Genomic DNA, 18,638 nt, shown 5'->3' with positions numbered 1-18,638 from the left:
GTTCGGGGATAGGTATAATTTACAGTCAATGTGCAAAATTAAATCTCTTGGTTTAGCTAGAACTAGAGAAAAACTTACTCTTGCCTCTGGGGAATAATATGTGAGGAGGATAAAGTCTGGAATCACAGAGGCCATTTGGCTTTTACAAAGGCACAATTAAAAGAGGGCCATGGAAGACACGGTTTGAGCCAAGGCATCAAGCGTAACTTGAAGCCAAACCTACCTGGGAACTTTGCAGGCAATAAATTCCCATAAATATTGAAGCCACTCTGAGTTAGATCTCTGTCCCTGAATCAAGTGGATCAACCCATTTGTCCTCTGAGAGACATCACAAACAGGCTCATCTCTTTCCCCCTCAACCACCCTCCATGTGTGATCCCACAGAGCTCCATCCTCACCTCCATCTTACAACTAATCATCAGTTGAAATGATCTGTTTTTGTGTCTCTTGTTCACCCTAGACTAAACTCCAAGGCAGGAAGCATGTCTTACTCATCTTTGTAAATCCAACAACTATAAAATGCCTGGCACATAGGAGATACACTAATAAATGTCTGTTGAACTGAAGTAAGCTAGGCAAAATAATTTATTCATCTGAAGTTCAGATTGGCTGAGATTTTATTCTATGTGTTTCACATACTGCATTTGAAGTATGTGAAAAATGCTTTATTTATTACAATCTCAGCTGCTGACGTTTAGAAAAATGTAGGGATCAATCCAAAACATTACTCAAAAATAAATAAATAAATCCTTCAAATCACTGCTTTGGAAGCCACTTCAGAATACATACCAAAGGCTCCCCTTACAGATAATGGGAACAGAAAGAACAGTCTAGAGAAGCCATGAAAGTTTGTAGTTCTGACAGAACAGAGCCAACAGGAAGCCTTCATAAAAGCGATAGGATTTCAGGAGCTATTTAAATGACCTAGCCCTGAACCATACTCAAAGTCCTTACCAAATGCTCAGTATTATATTAGGAGCTGTAAGAAATAGAGAACATCAGGAGTAAAAACTACTATTGACATTTACTGAGCACCTGTTATATTCCTGCCTTTGTGCTAAACATTTACCCAGCATATTAGCTATAATCTTTAATAACTCTAAAGGTGGACAGTAGTCCCATGTGACACATGAGAAAACTAAAACCCACAGAGTTTAAATAATTTGCCTAGGGGCACCTGGGTGGCTGAGTTGGTTAAGCGTCTGACTCTTGGTTTTGGCTCAGGTCATGATCTCAAGGTCATGAGATCAAGCCCCACATCCAGCTCCATTATCTGTGCAGTCTGCTTAGGATTCTCTTCCTCTCCTTCTCCCTCCCCCTCTGCCCCTCCTGCTGCTCACGCACTCTCTTTTTCTCTATATAAAATAAGTAAATAAAATATTTAAAAAATAATAATAATAATTTGCCTAATGCCAAAGAGTTAGAAAATGACAGAGCTAGTACTCAAATAGAAATCGTTCTCACTCGATTATACCACATGTTCCCGGGGAGGCTTCATTATACCACACTGGATCCATTTTAAAAATTAATGTAAGTTAACATACAACATCTAAATGATGTGAAACAGACTAAGTACTACAGAAAATCAAAGAGCTTCATTACAATGAACATCCTGGGAAAGATTTCATGATAGAGATAGGATGTATCTGAGAAGGATAGGTATAATGAATAGGGGTCAAAGTTAAGAGTAGAGAAAGCTTCTGGAGGGAAAAGGAACATACTAGAAGAAAATGCAGAGGCATTTAGACTTGACCCAGTGAATGTATCAAGTTTTACCAATAGGGCATGAAACATAAAAGCAAGCAGTAGATTGAAAAGATGACAATATCTTTTTTTTTTTTTAAATCTTATTTATTTATTTGAGAGAGAGAACGAGGGAGAGCATAGGCGGGGAGGAAAGGGAGAAGCAGGCTCCCCACTGAGCAGGGAGCCTGACGCAGGGCTTGATCCCAGGACCCCAGGACCCTGGGACCATGACCTGAGCCGAAGGCAGATGGCCAACCGACTTAGCTACCCAGGCGCCCCAAAAGATGACAATATCTTAATGATGCTTCCTCAAAAATTATGCCTTAACTGTACAGAGAAAAAATGTCTTTTAACATTGAAATAATTTGGAAGGTTGGAGATTTCATCAGAATTTAAAATCTGGATATATATCCCGTTGATCTTTAACAATGATGAGAGAAAACCAACCATTGTGATTTGAAATATTATTTGCAAGAGCTAAGAACAAATTGAGAAAGGACTCACCAAAACCATTTTGAAAGGATTTTTAAAGTCATTATTTTTTCATTTTCAATGGCAAAGAAAAAATTTTATGTCTGTGGGGATGGGGAGGTGGAGGCAGGAAAGTTCTATTATGGCAGCCTCATGAAATGAACATTTATTAAATACTGTGTCTCATTTCCTGATGTTAAAATATCATGTAGTCAGGGCGCCTGGGTGGCTCAGATGGTTAAGCGTCTGCCTTTGGCCCAGGTCATGATCCCGGGGTCCTGGGATCGAGTCCCGCATCGGGCTCCCTGCTCAGTGCAGAGCCTGCTGCTCCCTCTCCCTCTGCCATTGCCTCTACTTGTGCTCTTCTGTCTATCTCTCTGTCAAATAAATAAATAAAAATCTTAAAAAAAAAAAAAAAAAAAAAAATTAAAAAAAAAAAATATCATGTAGTCAAAGCTTTAACAGGATGGATAAACATGTTGAACTGACTGCTAGATTAACAGTCTTCTTTACTAAATTATAGTCTATTCATTACAATGTGTGTGCATGCGTGCATATGTGCATGTGTGTGTCCCCATGCCCAGAAGTTCTTCCTACCATGCATGACCCAGAGCATTTTCCATCATGCACAATTACAGCAGCAAGGGTCCCATGGAGGGCAGTCCTGAATACCATTTCCTCCATTTCTCTGCTGTCTTTTTCTTCCTGTGAAATCTACGCAGCAGAGTAAGTGGAATGGCATACATGAAAGAAGACTACCATTACTCAGCATGCTACATGTATTCTGAATCTCTCTATGCTCATATTTCTTTTACGCATTGAGTAAAAATACAAGTGAAGAAATGCAAACGTGACCTGTGGCCAAGCATATATTGCAGTTCAGCATGCAGCTGTCAAAAATACTTGGTCTTTCTCCAAGCCTGAAAAATACATGAAAAACAGCTGTATAGGTAGTCAAAAAGGCAGACAGGAAACATCAAGAGACTGATACATAAGAACAGAAGAGTCCAAAAGTCTGTGGAACTTCCGCTCGCTCGCTCACTAGTTTTGCACACATGCACGGAAAAGAAATTTTTGTTGTTGTTGCTACAGAAAAACTGAAACACTAACTCATTAATCTTTATTGCAAACCTAACTAAAAAATGATACGTGTTTGCTATGAGCAACTACATAAAAATGTTCAGAGTAGAATTTCAACAGATACTGACTTAAAAACAAATGGTAGATGGATTTCTAGAGCTTGCAGGATTTTAAATTCACCATTAAATAGAATTTTTATACTTTTTTATTCATATCATCATATCAACAGAACTATCATACTTTTGAGATACATGATACTATTTGGTCATGCTTAATAATTAATAATTGGCAATTAACTGAATCAAAGAATAGCTAACTTCTGTCTTGTTACTCTCTCCCTCATATTTCTTATTTAAGCATTCTAAAAGCAATCAGTGTCTGATAATAATGCAATATTCAAGTAGATTCTAAGTTTAAAATCTTAGTTATATATAAATAAATAAAATTTAAAGCCCTAAGCAAACACAGAAAATCAACAAATAGAACACATGTGTTGAGCTAAACAGCTAATACTTTTAAATATGTACCAGGGAAAAATTACACAAATTCTCAACTATTATTCAAGAGTTTCCCCCAATAAATAACTTCATGAGACTAATTACTTTAAGGCTCAAAAAAATAAAAATTGGGTCTACATAGTAACTCTTCATATGAACTTGCCTTTTGAAATTTTAATGTGTCTCATTTTAATAGGCACTTTAATAAACTTACAAAGACCACTAGTGTGTGTTCCGCCAAGCTATTTATCACAATTTCCCCCTTAAACTGTGAACAAGTTTAATAACATAAAGAAATTACAACCATTCATTAAATTAGCATTGTATGTGATGGATTCAATATGAATGCAATGTTAGCATTTAAAAGAAGGCCCTAAACATATTATCACTTGCATCCATAAGATAATGGGTGAATTACTTTGTCCAATGTAATGATAATGAAAGGTTTGAAAACATTCTCCAGAACTCACATTCATTCAATGAATTCCACATTCACTGTATACCTAGTATGTGCTACAAGAGAGACATAGTTGCTACCCTAAGAAAGCGCAGTGAATATTGGAGTTCACCAGTTAAATATTCTAATAATGTAAGAACAGGGACATATTAGAATAATTTAAAAGGCAATGCAGTTTGATTAACAGTGTCTGGAAGAATCAAGAAAAGCTTCAAAACAGAGATAACACTTGGGTCTTGCAGGTTGAGAAAGAGTTTACCCAGACAATCAGAGAAACAAAAACAAAGAGCACACTGTGCGCAGACACAGGGATTATAAGAGAATTATGTCTGGAGAGGAGTGAGAGCAGTGAACTCTGGGGGAGGGTCTCAGGTGGAGAGAGAGACTGCTGATGAATATGGCAGGCATGCTCATCAGAACGGATGGCAAAGCCAGAACTTGAAACCAGATTTGCTGCATCCTTATTTTAGCCCTGAAAGCTCTGCCAGTTTGCTCACCTGTAAAGCAGTGGTATGAAAAGATAACATGATGCTGCTATAAGGATAAAATTAAATAAAAATACATACTGCCTGATCCTGGTAAGCATTCAATAAATGGTAAGTAAGTAAGTGATATTATTGGATTGCCCTCTTTCCCACAGATCAAATTATGAGAAAAAAACTTTTAAGTTGAGGGGAAAAAATTCCTTCAGAGCAAAAAGGGTAAATTTAATGTAAGAAGGACTACACAATCAGAAATTTATCCTTTTTGTCAAAGCAAAGGGTTTTTAAGACTTTAAGAACTATGGGAAATCTTTCAAAACGTACGTCTATGGGAACTGCTGGCTATTCAAGTTGATATTCTGCCTATTTTAAGTTTTCTTTGCTCAAAACAGCAATTCCCTAACATGGTAACTATTGAAATCTCTAAAGAAATGTATTGTGAGTGCCAGAAAGCTCTATCTGGGAATGCACTGTCCCTGCCTCCACATCCTTCCCCCCAACACACACAATATCTATAATCTTCCCCCACCTCTATTATTAATGTTTTATGCAGGATTACCCTGAATGACGTAAGAAAGACAAGTGGCAGGATATAAAATCAATGCACAGAAATCAGTGGCATTCCTATACACCAACAACAAGACAGAAGAAAGAGAAATTAAGGAGTCGATCCCATTTACAATTGCACCCAAAACCATAAGATACCTAGGAATAAATCTAACCAAAGAGGCAAAAGATCTGTACTCAGAAAACTATAAAATACTCATGAAAGAAACTGAGGAAGACACAAAGAAATGGAAAAATGTTCCATGCTCATGGATTGGAAGAACAAATATTGTGAAGATGTCAATGCTACCTAGAGCAATCTACACATTCAATGCAATCCCCATCAAAATACCATCCACTTTTTTCAAAGAAATGGAACAAATAATCCTAAAATTTGTATGGAACCAGAAAAGACCCCGCATAGCCAGAGGAATGTTGAAAAAGAAAAGCAAAGCTGGCAGCATCACAATTCCGGACTTCCAGCTCTATTACAAAGCTGTCATCATCAAGACAGTATGGTACTGGCACAAAAACAGACACATAGATCAATGGAACAGAATAGAGAGCCCAGAAATGGACCCTCAACTCTATGGTCAACTCATCTTTGACAAAGCAGGAAAGAATGTCCAATGGAAAAAAGTCTCTTCAACAAATGGTGTTGGGAAAATTGGATAGCCACATGCAGAAGAATGAAACTGGACCATTTCCTTACACCACACACAAAAATAGACTCCAAATGGTTGAAAGACCTCAATGTGAGACAGGAGTCCATCAAAATCCTAAAGGAGAACACAGGCAGCAACCTCTTTGACCTCAGCCGCAGCAACTTCTTCCTAGAAACATCGCCAAAGGCAAGGGAAGCAAGGGCAAAAATGAACTATTGGGACTTCATCAAGATAAAAAGCTTTTGCAAAGCAAAGGAAACAGTCCACAAAACCAAAAGACAACCGACAGAATGGGAGAAGATATTTGCAAATGACATATCAGATAAAGGGCTAGTATCCAAAATCTATAAAGAACTCATCAAACTCAACACCCAAAGAACAAAGAATCCAGTCAAGAAATGGGCAGAAGACATGAACAGACATTTTTCCAAAGAAGACATCCAAATGGCCAACAGACACATGAAAAAGTGCTCAATATCACTTGGCATCAGGGAAATCCAAATCAAAACCTCAATGAGATACCACCTCACACCAGTCAGAATGGCTAAAATTAACAAGTCAGGAAACGACAGATGTTGGCGGGGATGTGGAGAAAGGGGAACCCTCCTACACTGTTGGTGGGAATGCAAGCTGGTGCAGCCACTCTGGAAAACAGTATGGAAGTTCCTCAAAAAGTTGAAAATAGAGCTACCCTATGATCCAGCAATTGCACTACTGGGTATTTACCCCAAGGATACAAAAGTAGGGATCCGAAAGGGTACGTGCACCCCGATGTTTATAGCAGCAATGTCCACAATAGCCAAACTGTGGAAAGAGCCAAGATGTCCATCGACAGATGAATGGATAAAGAAGATGTGGTATATATATATACAATGGAATATTATGCAGCCATCAAAAGGAATGAGATCTTGCCATTTGCAACGACGTGGATGGAACTGGAGGGTATTATGTTGAGCGAAATAAGTCAAAAAGAGAAAGACATGTATCATATGACCTCACTGATATGAGGAATTCTTAATCTCAGGAAACAAACTGAGGGTTGCTGGAGTGGGGGGTGGGATGGGAGGGATGGGGTGACTGGGTGATAGACACTGGGGAGGGTATGTGCTCTGGTAAGCGCTGTGAACTGTGCAAGACTACTGAATCTCAGATCTGTACCTCTGAAACAAATAATGCAATATATGTTAAGAAAAAAAAAAAGAAGAAGGTAGCAGGAGGGGAAGAATGAAGGGGGGGAAATCGGAGGGGTAGATGAACCATGAGAGACGATGGTCTCTGAAAAACAAACTGAGGGTTCTAGATGGGAGGGGGGTGGGAGGATGGGTTAGCCTGGTGATGGGTATTGAGGAGGGCACGTTCTGCATGGAGCACTGGGTGTTATGCACAAACAATGAATCATGGAACACTACATCTAAAACTAATGATGTAATGTATGGGGATTAACATAAGAATAATAAAAAAATAAAAAATAAAAAGTAAATCAAAATGAGTTAGGGATAATGACAATGATGACTTTAAACTTCCTGAACTGCCAATTCTTATCACAAAGGTCGATGTGCCATTTAACCATTGTTTGGTCTAATAAATTTCCTTGGAGTCTTCTAAAAGAAGCCGTTAAAATACCATATCATTGGGGCGCCTGGGTGGCTCAGTCATTAAGCGTCTGCCTTCGGCTCAAGTCATGATCCCAGGGTCCTGGGATCGAGCCCCGCATCGGGCTCCCTGCTCAGCGGGAAGCCTGCTTCTCCCTCTCCCGCTCCCCCTGCTTGTGTTCCCTCTCTCGCTGTGTCTCTCTCTGTCAAATAAATAAATAAAGTCTTAAAAAAAAAATAGTAAAAAAAAAAAAATGCTTAACTGCTTACTCTGAGCCTCTCAGCTAAAAACTCTAAAAAAAAAAAATACCATATCATTAATAAAGTTCATAAAAACAAATATACCAAAGCAATCATCTTAATATACAGATACAATCATGTTATCAACCCACTCAAAAACTTCAAAAGTACTCCAGTATCTCCAGAAATAGGTATAAATTAATAAGCAGGAAATCCAAAGAACTCTTTAATGTGTCTGCTAAATGAACTTTGACTACTCCCTCTCATCTAGTCCCAACCACCAAACACTTCAGGTAACATAAGCCTGACCTTTAAATGCCCTTACGCATTTGTCAGTCTAGTACAATTCAACTCAGGTGCTATTCCCCCACCTTAACCTCACAAAATCCTTCTATACATCCTCAATCCCCAGGATACAATCCCATCACTTCGAAGCCTTCTCAAATCCCCTCTAGGCATAAATACCACACTATCCCTCTAGTCTTTCTTTTTTTTTTTTTTTTTAAAGATTTTATTTATTTATTTGAGACAGAGAGAATGAGAGAGACAGAGAGCACATGAGAGGGGGGAGGGTCAGAGGGAGAGGCAGACTCCCTGCCGAGCAGGGAGCCCGATGCGGGACTCGATCCCGGGACTCCAGGATCATGACCTGAGCCGAAGGCAGTCGCTTAACCAACTGAGCCACCCAGGCGTCCCTCCCTCTAGTCTTTCTTAGTACATTCTGCATCACTCCCTATTAGTACTGACAATATTTTTCCTGGTGATAAGGCTAAATTTGGCATATCTCTCTCCCCTCTCCAACTTCCATAAACAAAGCATAAACCCTGGAAGATGAGCCTATTTTGTTTTCATTACCTAGCTCACAGCATTGAGTGACATCCCTTATATGTTGGGGCCCAAAACATCTGTTCAAGTAAACTAAACCATCATGAAAGTAAAAAACCGGGGTGCCTGGGTGGCTCAGTCAGTTAAGCATCTGCCTTTGGCTCAGGTCATGATCCTGGAGCTCCAGGATCGAGTCCCGCATCGGGGCTTCCTGCTCAGTGGGGAATCTGCTTCTCCCTCTGACCCTTCCCACCTCATGCTTTCTCTCTCACACACTTTCTCTCTCAAATAAATGAATAAAATCTTTAAAAAAAAAAAAAAAAGAAAGTAAAAAACTATGTCAGACTGCAGTACTAGGTATCAGGATGCCAATGATCCTCTAGTGGGCCAAGATATTTAACAATATTGCCACGTTCACATGAAAACACCTTAAGATCTGGCATTATGCTTTATTCACCATACCTCCCAACCCTGAATAGTCCCTAGTATATAGTAGGGCTCAACAGCTCAATAAATATTTGTTGAATGAGTGAATGAATAGCATTAAAGTAAAAATGGCATAGTAAAGGCCCCAAAATAATTAGTTTTAATATGGACACTTAGCAATTAGAATTCTAAATTATTTTAGGGCTTAGGACTGTCAAAAAACAAAGTACTCATTGTATGCCCAACATCAGATACACTAAGAAATATTAAGAAGAAAAGGAAAAGGTAAAAGATAACTCAGTCTTAAGATAAACTCTAATAGAAAGGCACAGGAAATAAAGGTGGGGTGGGAGAGGATCCCAAAGGAAAATATATAAATGAATGTGAAAATCACTCAAGCACAGAGAATAAATTGTGGAAGCCCAAAGAGGCTGCCAAAGGAATAGAATGATCTTCGGATCCATCAGTATTTCATAAAACTCTAACTTCAAAAACATACATAGATTAAATCTTAAAGCTTTAGTAATTATTAGAACTCTGCATTCAGTCTTTCTGGGCAATAAGAAACAAGAGATTATTACCCGAGGAAAAATACTTAAAAAAGGATACTGAATAAGATACTCTCTGGCTGTTAACCTTTTCCCAGAGCAGGATGGTATATCATGAAAGAACAAAGTGGAGAAAGTATCAAATGCAGATTAACGTATTAATGTGTAGTGGAAAGAGCAATGATTTTGAATCAGAAAGACAAGATGATAAGGTTTTGAATCCTGGCTCTGACACAGAGATGATGTGACTTTGGAGGCTTTGTTTAATTTAATTCAGTCTGTTTCTTCAAATGCAAAATAAACCTTATCACAACCTCTACACCCTACTGGGTTGCTGTGAAGATTAAAGAAGGGAACATATGCAAAATACACAGGTTAGTATCTGGAACATGGTAGGAATGCATGCCAATCTTAATCTCAAAATCTGCATGCTAAAAAAAAACAACCAACTAACTTCCCCTAGTACCTACACTTATCTATAAACCTTGGATATGACAGTTTAGTCATTAAGTCTCACTTCATAGGTATAAAAGGGTAGAAAACCTCTCAGGGGTTGTTAGGACAAAAGGTGACTGTGAAGTTGGAAATAGTTCAGTTCAGAAATTCCAATCTTTATTTGCAAAAGTACTTGCTAAAGCAGTGATTCCAGGTTTTTGAATTTCAGTGATCATCATAGATTGTCAACCTTGTGAACTGCTCAATCAAAAGTTTTTTTTAAGAAACAGACTGGGGCACCTGGGTGGCTCAGTTGTTAAGCGTCTGCCTTCGGCTCAGGTCATGATCCAGGGGTCCTGGGATCGAGCCCCACATCGGGCTCCCTGCTCGGCAGAAGCCTGCTTCTCCCTCTTCCATTCCCCCTGCTTGTGTTCCCTCTCTCGCTGTGTCTCTCTCTGTCAAATAAATAAATAAAATCTTTAAAAATAATAATAATAGGGCCTGGGTGGCTCAGATGGTTAAGCATCGGCCTTCGGCTCAGGTCGTGATCCCGGAGTCTTGGGATCGAGTCCCGCATCAGGCTCCTTGCTCCTTGGGGAGCCTGCTTCTCCCTCTGCCTCTTTCTCTCTCATGAATAAATAAATAAAATCTTAAAAAAATAAATCTTAAAAAAATTAAATTAAAAACACAGACTAATATCACCAACACCTTCTATAAAGACAGTATAATACAAATCAGTAGGAAGTAGAAAATGTTAGCAGTAAGCACAGCCCTTTAACTGACCAAAATTTTTTTAGCTTTATAAAAAATTCAGTACATTAGCTAATTTTTTTTGTTGTTGCCTTAAAATTACCCAAAACTTTAACATGGGATAGCATTTCAGAGCAACTATTTTATCCCAGCATTAACCACTTTTATTTTTTTTAAGATTTTATTTATTTCTTTGAGAGAGATTGAGCAGGAGCAGAGGTAGAGGCAGAGAGAGAGGAAGAAGCAGACTCCCCGCTGAGCAGGGAGCTCCATGCAGGGGCTGGATGCAGGGGCTGGATGCAGGGCTCAATGCTGGGCTCAATGTGGGGCTCCATGCAGGGCTCAGAGATCATGACCTGAGCCAAAGGCAGGTGCTTAACCATCTGAGCCACCCAGGCGCCCCCCCCCCCACACCCCGCCCCCCGCATTAACCACCTTTAAGAACTTCCCCCAGCAACACTTAAGAGCCACTATTGTAAAGAACTCAGAAAACAAGTACAGAAAGTTTTTTCCTTTATAAGAACAAAGGAAAAACTTGTTCCAAAACCTATTCAGTCCTAGGTAAGGAAACAAACATTTTCCATAGACATGTTGGCTCTTTATAATCTCACCACCATCAGGCTTCTGGAATCCAAAAGTGAGGCAAAGGGTCCCTCTGCTGACAAGTAGAAAGGAATCTAATCCTATCAAAAGGCAATGGACTTTTAAAAAATCTTCCTAATACTGACTGGGTATTGCATGCTTTTACTATTCTCTATCAAAGACTAATTTTACTTTATGCCCTAAAACACTGGAATACAGCTCCAAATGATATGGACATGAAAGAGATGTATAACTGAGTAACACTCAATATTTCAATAAATCTTTCTAAATCAGCTTTCAAATTTCTTGGTTTCTCCTCTATGCTCTAAAAGGTGAACTGAGCTATAATGTCATACAAAGAGGAAATTAAACCAAGAAAGGTAAAGAATTAAGGTGGGTTTTAAGAGGTTATATGGAACAAAGCTAGCACTCTGTGAATGCATTGATGACCTCTCGGACACATCTCATGAGACTAATAGCTAGAGCAAATTAAAAACTTCAAAATTAACAATAATAGCTGTTTATAAGTGCTGGCACAGATTACTAGCATTATTAGCATATCCAACTCTAGAAACTATTCTATAGTTTGGGAAGGTCAAGAATTACTGTTCTCATGTGACTGTGGAGAGACTGAAGGCTCAGGAAAGTTCGAGGATTTGTTAGGGACGCACAGCTGGTGAGTAGCAGGGCCAGAACTCAGCCCTCTAAGTCTTCTAATCTCCAGTCTTTTTCCTCCAACTGAAAACTAAGCATAAAGTAGGTACTCTAATGACATAATCTCTAAATCTCTTTCTGATTACAAATTCAACACAGCCTATCATCACAACTGCACTTTGTATGCTTGTAAGTAACATCACATTTAAATATAAAATGTTAATTATTTCACTTTGGCAGACAATGCTTGATATAACTGCTTGCTGATTCTTTGATATAATTTCTTTTTTTTGTTCTTGTCTTATTTCCATAAGAACTGCTTACAAAGATAAATAAAATTAAATTATTAAATGAGTAGATGAGAATAGCAGATAAAACCCTGCTTTTCCCACTAAATTATTGAATAAAATGTTTGTTAAAAGCAGCATTTTTAAGCACATCAATATGCTGCCAAAAAAAGAAAAAGGTAAATAGAATTCAGAAGCCAAACAGTAAATGAAAGTGAAAACCCTAAAAGGTAAACAGAGCCCCTGGGGCATTTTTCTAAACCAGATAACTTCCAGCTTCAGTTTTCATGGTCTCAAATGACATATGGTAAAGGAGAAAAACCTTGGGGCCCACCCTATGTGGGGAATCTAATTGATCCTGTACATTATCTCCCTTCCCCCAGTAGAAAGTTAAAATCACAAAGGGCTCTACCCTTAGTGTAAGGAGAACTTAGAAATAGCATTTTCCCCTCAGGCCCAAGAGAAAGCAAAATAAAATGCACATCCCGAAACTTGGAACCAGATGAAGGAAAAAAAAAATCTCTCCTAAGAATTCATAAACCCCAAGCTGATCTTAATGTGGGTTTTCAAACCAAATTCATTCTATTGGCTTACCCAAGAAGCCTTAATCTGTGAATTTAGTATAAAGGGATCCTGGGTTAACAGAACAACCAAGCACCTGATAAAAGAAAACTCAAATCTCTGAAGGAACACACCAACCATCCCCATGGATACATTCCAAAAAATATGACCTCACAGGCAAAATCACAATATACAAGGAATTGAAGGCAATAAAAGTAAAAGACAGCAAAAATAATAGAGAGCAGAATCAGAACTACAAACTACACTGAAATTATAAACAGAGAATATAAAAATACTATATTTTATGTTTAAAGAAATAAAAACAGGTATTAAAAATGTGATCACAATTTACTTAGTTAAAAAAAAATGTGATCACAAGAACACATTCAAAGAGGCATATGCACCCCAATGTTTATAGCAGAAATGTCCACAATGCCCAAATTATAGAAAGAACCCAGATGTCCATCAACTGATGAATGGATAAAGAAGATGTGGTATATATATGTATATAAAATGGAATATTACTCAGCCACAAAAAAGAATGAAATCTTGCCATTTGTAATGACATGGATGGAGCTAAAGAGTATTATGCTAAGTGAAGTAAATCAGAGAAAGACAAATACCATATGACTTCACTCATATATGGAATTTAAGAAACAAAACAGATGAACATAGGGGAATGAAGAAGAAAGAGAGACAGAGAGAGAGAAAGAGAGAGGCAAACCAGAAAACAGACTCTTAACTACAGAGAACAAACTGAGGGTTGCTGGAGGGGAGGTGGGTGGAGGATGGGCTAAATAGGTGATGGGGATTAAGGAGGGCACTTGTGATGAGCACTGAGTGTTACATGTAAGTGATGAATCAATAAAACCAATATTACAGTATATCTTAACTAACTAGAACTTAAATAAAAACCTAAAACAAACAAAAAGTGAAAAAAGAGTGTCAACAACCAAGCAGATTTTTTAAAGGACAAAATAAACTTGGAGAAATAAAAAATATAATAATTTGGCTTAACAAAGTTAACAAAACTCCAAGAGCAGTTTCAACAGAAATTAGTCTCTAAATAGCATTGATTGAGGAAACAAGAAAATAGAAATAATCTAGGATGCACTAATAAGAAACATAGAGACAGAAAATGCAAGTGGACTTGAGAGATAAGAGCATATAATATGGTAAGATGGTCTAACATGTATCTAGTTGGATTTCCACTAGGAAATAATGGAAAGAATATAGGAGAGGCAATACTCCAAAAAATAATGGCAGAGGACTTTCCAGAACTGCTGAAAGGCACCAATCCTAAAATCCAGTTTTAAGCCACATAAATTCCAAGTAGGATAAGTAAAAATAAATCCTCTCTTAGATATTCAACAGAGAAACTGCAGAACACCAAAGACAAAGACAATCTCTTAAAAGCAACAGAGAGAAAATGACAGATTAACTAGCAAAAGAATAACAGCTAGACTGAAAATTAATTTAACACCAATGGAAGCCAGAATACAGAAGAATATCTCTAGTGTAGCAAGAAAAATAACTGTCAACATAGCATTGTATATCCAGCCTTCTCCCCAAGTACACCTCTAAATTTTAATGTAATAAAACAAAGACTCTAGGGGTGCCTGGGTGGCTCAGCCATTAAGCTTCTGCCTTGGGCTCAGGTCATGATCCCAGAGTCCTGGGAAGGAGCCCCGCGTCGGGCTCCCTGCTCCGTGGGAAGCCTGTTCTCCCTCTCCCACTCCCCCTGCTTGTGTTCCCTCTCTCGCTGTGTCTCTCTCTGTCAAATAAATAAATAAAATCTTTAAAAAGAAAAAAAAAAGATTCTACTCACCAATAGTTATCAAAGTAATTAAGTTCCTAACACACTCTACTCAGCTAGAGTTGACTCTAACCCAACTTTCAGATCTTGACTTCCTTAGGAAAGCCAGATTAAAGCCAAATTAAGCAATACACCCCTGAAATATACCCTCATTAACATGGCATCATTTCCTTAATAGCACTTATGATTTTATACCTATCTTTAGGATTATCTACTTAATGTTTATCTCCCTCTTCAAATGTAATGAGGCCACAGATTTCTATATTTGGCTCACCACTGTATCCATAGCATCTACCAGGGTACCTAACACATAAATGCAAGGAAGGAAGGAAGGAAGGAAGAGGGGTGAGAGGAGGGGAGGAGAGGAAGAAAGGAGGAAAAAAAGGAAGAAGGAAAGATCTAACAAATCAATAACTAATACAGATAAAAAGTAAAATTTTTACTAAAAGACATAGAAGGATAGCTAAATAAATAGTAAGACATATTGTATTCCTGGATGGGAAGAATCAATATCATAAACGTGTCAGTTATGCACTAAAATAATCTATAGATTCAATACAATGCCAAACAAAATTCTAGCTTGATTTTTTTCATGGAACTCAATAAACTATTTTTTAAACTTGAGGGAGAAGTGAAAAAGAGCAAAAAAGGTCCCCCACTTTTGATGCCCACTTTTGATGCTCACTTTTGATCATCAAGCAACTTTATTTTGAGTATAAAATTTCTAGTATTTCTATTTCCCCTCTGATTTTTGTGGTACTAAAATGTTCTCTTTTTTTCCTTTCTAGTTTTATTAAGAAATAATATTTGAAAATTGTTAGATCATAAGAGTTCTCATTATAAAGAAAAAGTGTTTTTGTTTTCATTTTTTTGTATCTATATGAGATGATGGATGTTAATTAAACTTATTGTGGTAATCACTTCACAGTATATGTAAGTCAAATCATTTATGCTGTACATCTTAAACTTACAGAGTGCTGTATGTCTCTGGTTTATTTTTGCCTTTGTTGCCTTTACTTTTGGTGTCAAATCCAAAAAAAATCATTGCCAAGACTTCGGTCAAAGAGTTTACCTCCTGTGTTTTCTTCTAGGAGTTTTATGGTTTCTTACATTCAAGTTTTTAATCCATTTGGAGTTGATTTTTGTGTATGGAGGGGTCCAGTTCATTCTTCTGCATGTGACAATCCAGTTTTTCCAACACCATTTATTGAAGAGACTATACTTTCCTCAGACGTATATTCATGGCTCCTTTGCCATAAGCTAATTTCTGGATCTCTATTTTGTTCCATTGATCTATGTACCTATTTTTCTGTCAATGGCATATTGTTTTGGTTACTATAGGTTTTTAATATAGTTTGAAGTAAAAAAGTATACTTCCAGCTTTGTTCTTTCTCAAGATTTCTGGCTACCTGAGGTCTTTTGTGGTTCCATACAAATTTTAAGATGACCACAGTATTTTTAAAGGCAAAATATTAGAAACAATTCCATCAACAGGGCTATATGATAAAATACTCTATAATCATTCAGAATTATATACAGTAGAAACATTTACTAATTTTATAAATACTCATATTGTTAACTGAGAAAAAACTTAAAAGAATACAATATTACAATATGAATACAGTTTTATGACATAAAAACTCAGAGTAAAAAGATGAAGTAAATACACTAAAATAGTCATATTGATTAGAGAGCTCTCAGTGGCAAGAATAGAGATTATTTTATTTCCCTCCTCAAATAAGTCTCATCCAAAATTTTCTGCAATATGTTAAATTAAAAAAAAAAAAAAAAAAAAATTGGAAGGGGCAGGAATCCATCAAGTGCCCCACAATTCCTGAAACTGAAGTCCCCACAAATGACTGGCTCTGCCATAGGGAATAAAGATTAAAGTTCAGGCAAACGTATGTTAACTGTACTGGAATTTAAAAATAAAAAAATTTTTTAAAGGGGGGAAAAAAGAAATAAAGTTCAGGCAAACATTAAAAAATCACATGTCCAAACATAAGTTGAACCCTGGCAAGAAGGCAAATTAGTTAAAAGACTTTTGGCAAAAATGATGACCTAAATTTTAAAATAGCTGATTTGTATTCTTTTCAGAATTAAGTAGCTAATAAGCATTTGGCCCTACAAAGGCTATTCTAAACACACAAAATAAAATAATGCCTTCTGGATATATCATATATCTATTTTTATGGATGAGAAAGGAGGGAAGAAAAGTGAGGAGAGAACAGAGAGATCATGCATTCAGCTCATCAAAAATTACTTGATACAACTTCTAGAAAAGCCCTGTTTCTACTCACTTGTAAAAGGTCATCTGAGCCACAAAAATGCCAGATTCCTACTGATCTTCTTCTTTAGCATTGAATAAAAAGATGTGAATGAGCATTAATTACTGAGTAGCCTACCTAGAAAGAAGTGATACATTTCTTTTCACCGAGTAAAAAGTAAAAAAGAGTAAAAAACTGGTTTCCATTACTGCATCTTTTTAATTTTAGACAAAAATTGCCTCCATTCCCAACCTAATTTTACATCAGTAATGAGAAATTTACCTACAACTGCATTTTGTTATCAGAAAATAAGTTATAACAATGCTATCTCTCTAAAAGATGATAAATACATTGAGGGCCATCAAGAGTAGAATAATTGTTCTTCAAACTCTCCAGCACCTCAAGAGAAGCCTGGATTCAAAATTATAGCAGGAAATATTACACAATGACTTCTGTTGTTCAGTATTGTATCAGCTTTATGTATATTACTCTCATATCCCCAGCCATGTGAAAAGATACTTGGGGAAGGAATAACAGTAATTCAAAAGATATTTGTCTGACTGAATCTTGTTAGTTTTTTTAATTCCTGCCAGTTTGCTATGGTTTTTCTTCAGAAGCTTTCCAGAACTCTTCAATTAATCAAATGGGCTTTCAGTGAAAAGGTTAATTTAAATGATTGTTAAAGAATATACTATATAGGGGCGCCTGGGTGACTCAGTCAGTTAAGTGTCTGACTCTTGATTTCGGGTCAGGTCATGATCTCAGGGTTGTGAGATCGAGCCCCACATCAGGATCCACACTCAGCAGGGAGTCTGCTTGAGATTCTCCCTTTCTCCCTCTCCTTTTGCCCCTCCCTCCTGCACTCTTTCTCTCTCTCTCTCTCAAATAAATAAATAAATCTTTAAAAAAAAAAAAAAGAATATACTATATGAATGTGGTAAATCAGAAGTGAGGGACCTCCTGTGCTCACCTTATTTGATCAAATTCTCTGCAAACTTTCATTCTAGCTTAGCCAATTGCTTCTATTCTCCACCATAAGTTCAACAAATACACCTGAACTCCTAAGGGGAAAAAATGTAAATGCTAAAATACATGTCACAGTCAGTCCAATGGTATAATCACCTGTTACCTTTACTCTGAGTCTATACATCCAAGTAGAGCGGGCAAATGCAAAAAGAGATTGTCCACAACAATAAATTTTGGAAGCAACCTTGATGGCTAAATAAATTATGAAATATCCATATTCTATGAAGACCATACAAGAACAAGGTAAGTCTATGTGTCTGAACATGGAAAGATGTCCATGTAAATGAAATGAGCAAGTTACAGACTTACATATAGTGATCCCACTAACATAAAACAAAACCAAATATGTTTGTAAGTGCACTGAACAATGTATGCCATGCAAGGTTGCTCAGCAAACTATTTACCCTGGGAGAAGAGTGAAATTTCATAGGCAGAAAGGAAATAAAAAGGGGCTTTCAGTTTTTATTATTTGCTAATAAGATCATATTAGTTTTATGTTTCTAATAAATATATAATTAAAAATAAGTCTATAAAGATTATAAAAAGAAAAGTATTAAAAGCAGAATATATATACAGAAATTAATTATGTTTATGTATTATGCATAAAACACAAACCCTATGCCATTAAAAATTATGAAGTAGATTTATATTTATTGACATGGAAAGACAGTCAAAATTTATAAGG

The 18,638-nt window shown here is 37.0% G+C and overlaps 1 protein-coding gene across 6 annotated transcripts in view; it reads right to left on the bottom strand.

Annotated features, from left to right (window-relative positions):
- BBS9 (Bardet-Biedl syndrome 9) overlaps positions 1–18,638 on the bottom strand; it is a 475,024-nt gene that overhangs the window by 363,432 nt on the left and 92,954 nt on the right. The gene's annotated exons all lie outside the window — the stretch shown is intronic.

Source organism: Neomonachus schauinslandi, chromosome 12 (assembly GCF_002201575.2).
Source record: "Neomonachus schauinslandi chromosome 12, ASM220157v2, whole genome shotgun sequence".
In the NCBI taxonomy this organism is placed as follows: Eukaryota; Metazoa; Chordata; class Mammalia; order Carnivora; family Phocidae; genus Neomonachus; species Neomonachus schauinslandi.
This window is presented reverse-complemented; position numbering and strand designations above follow the sequence as displayed.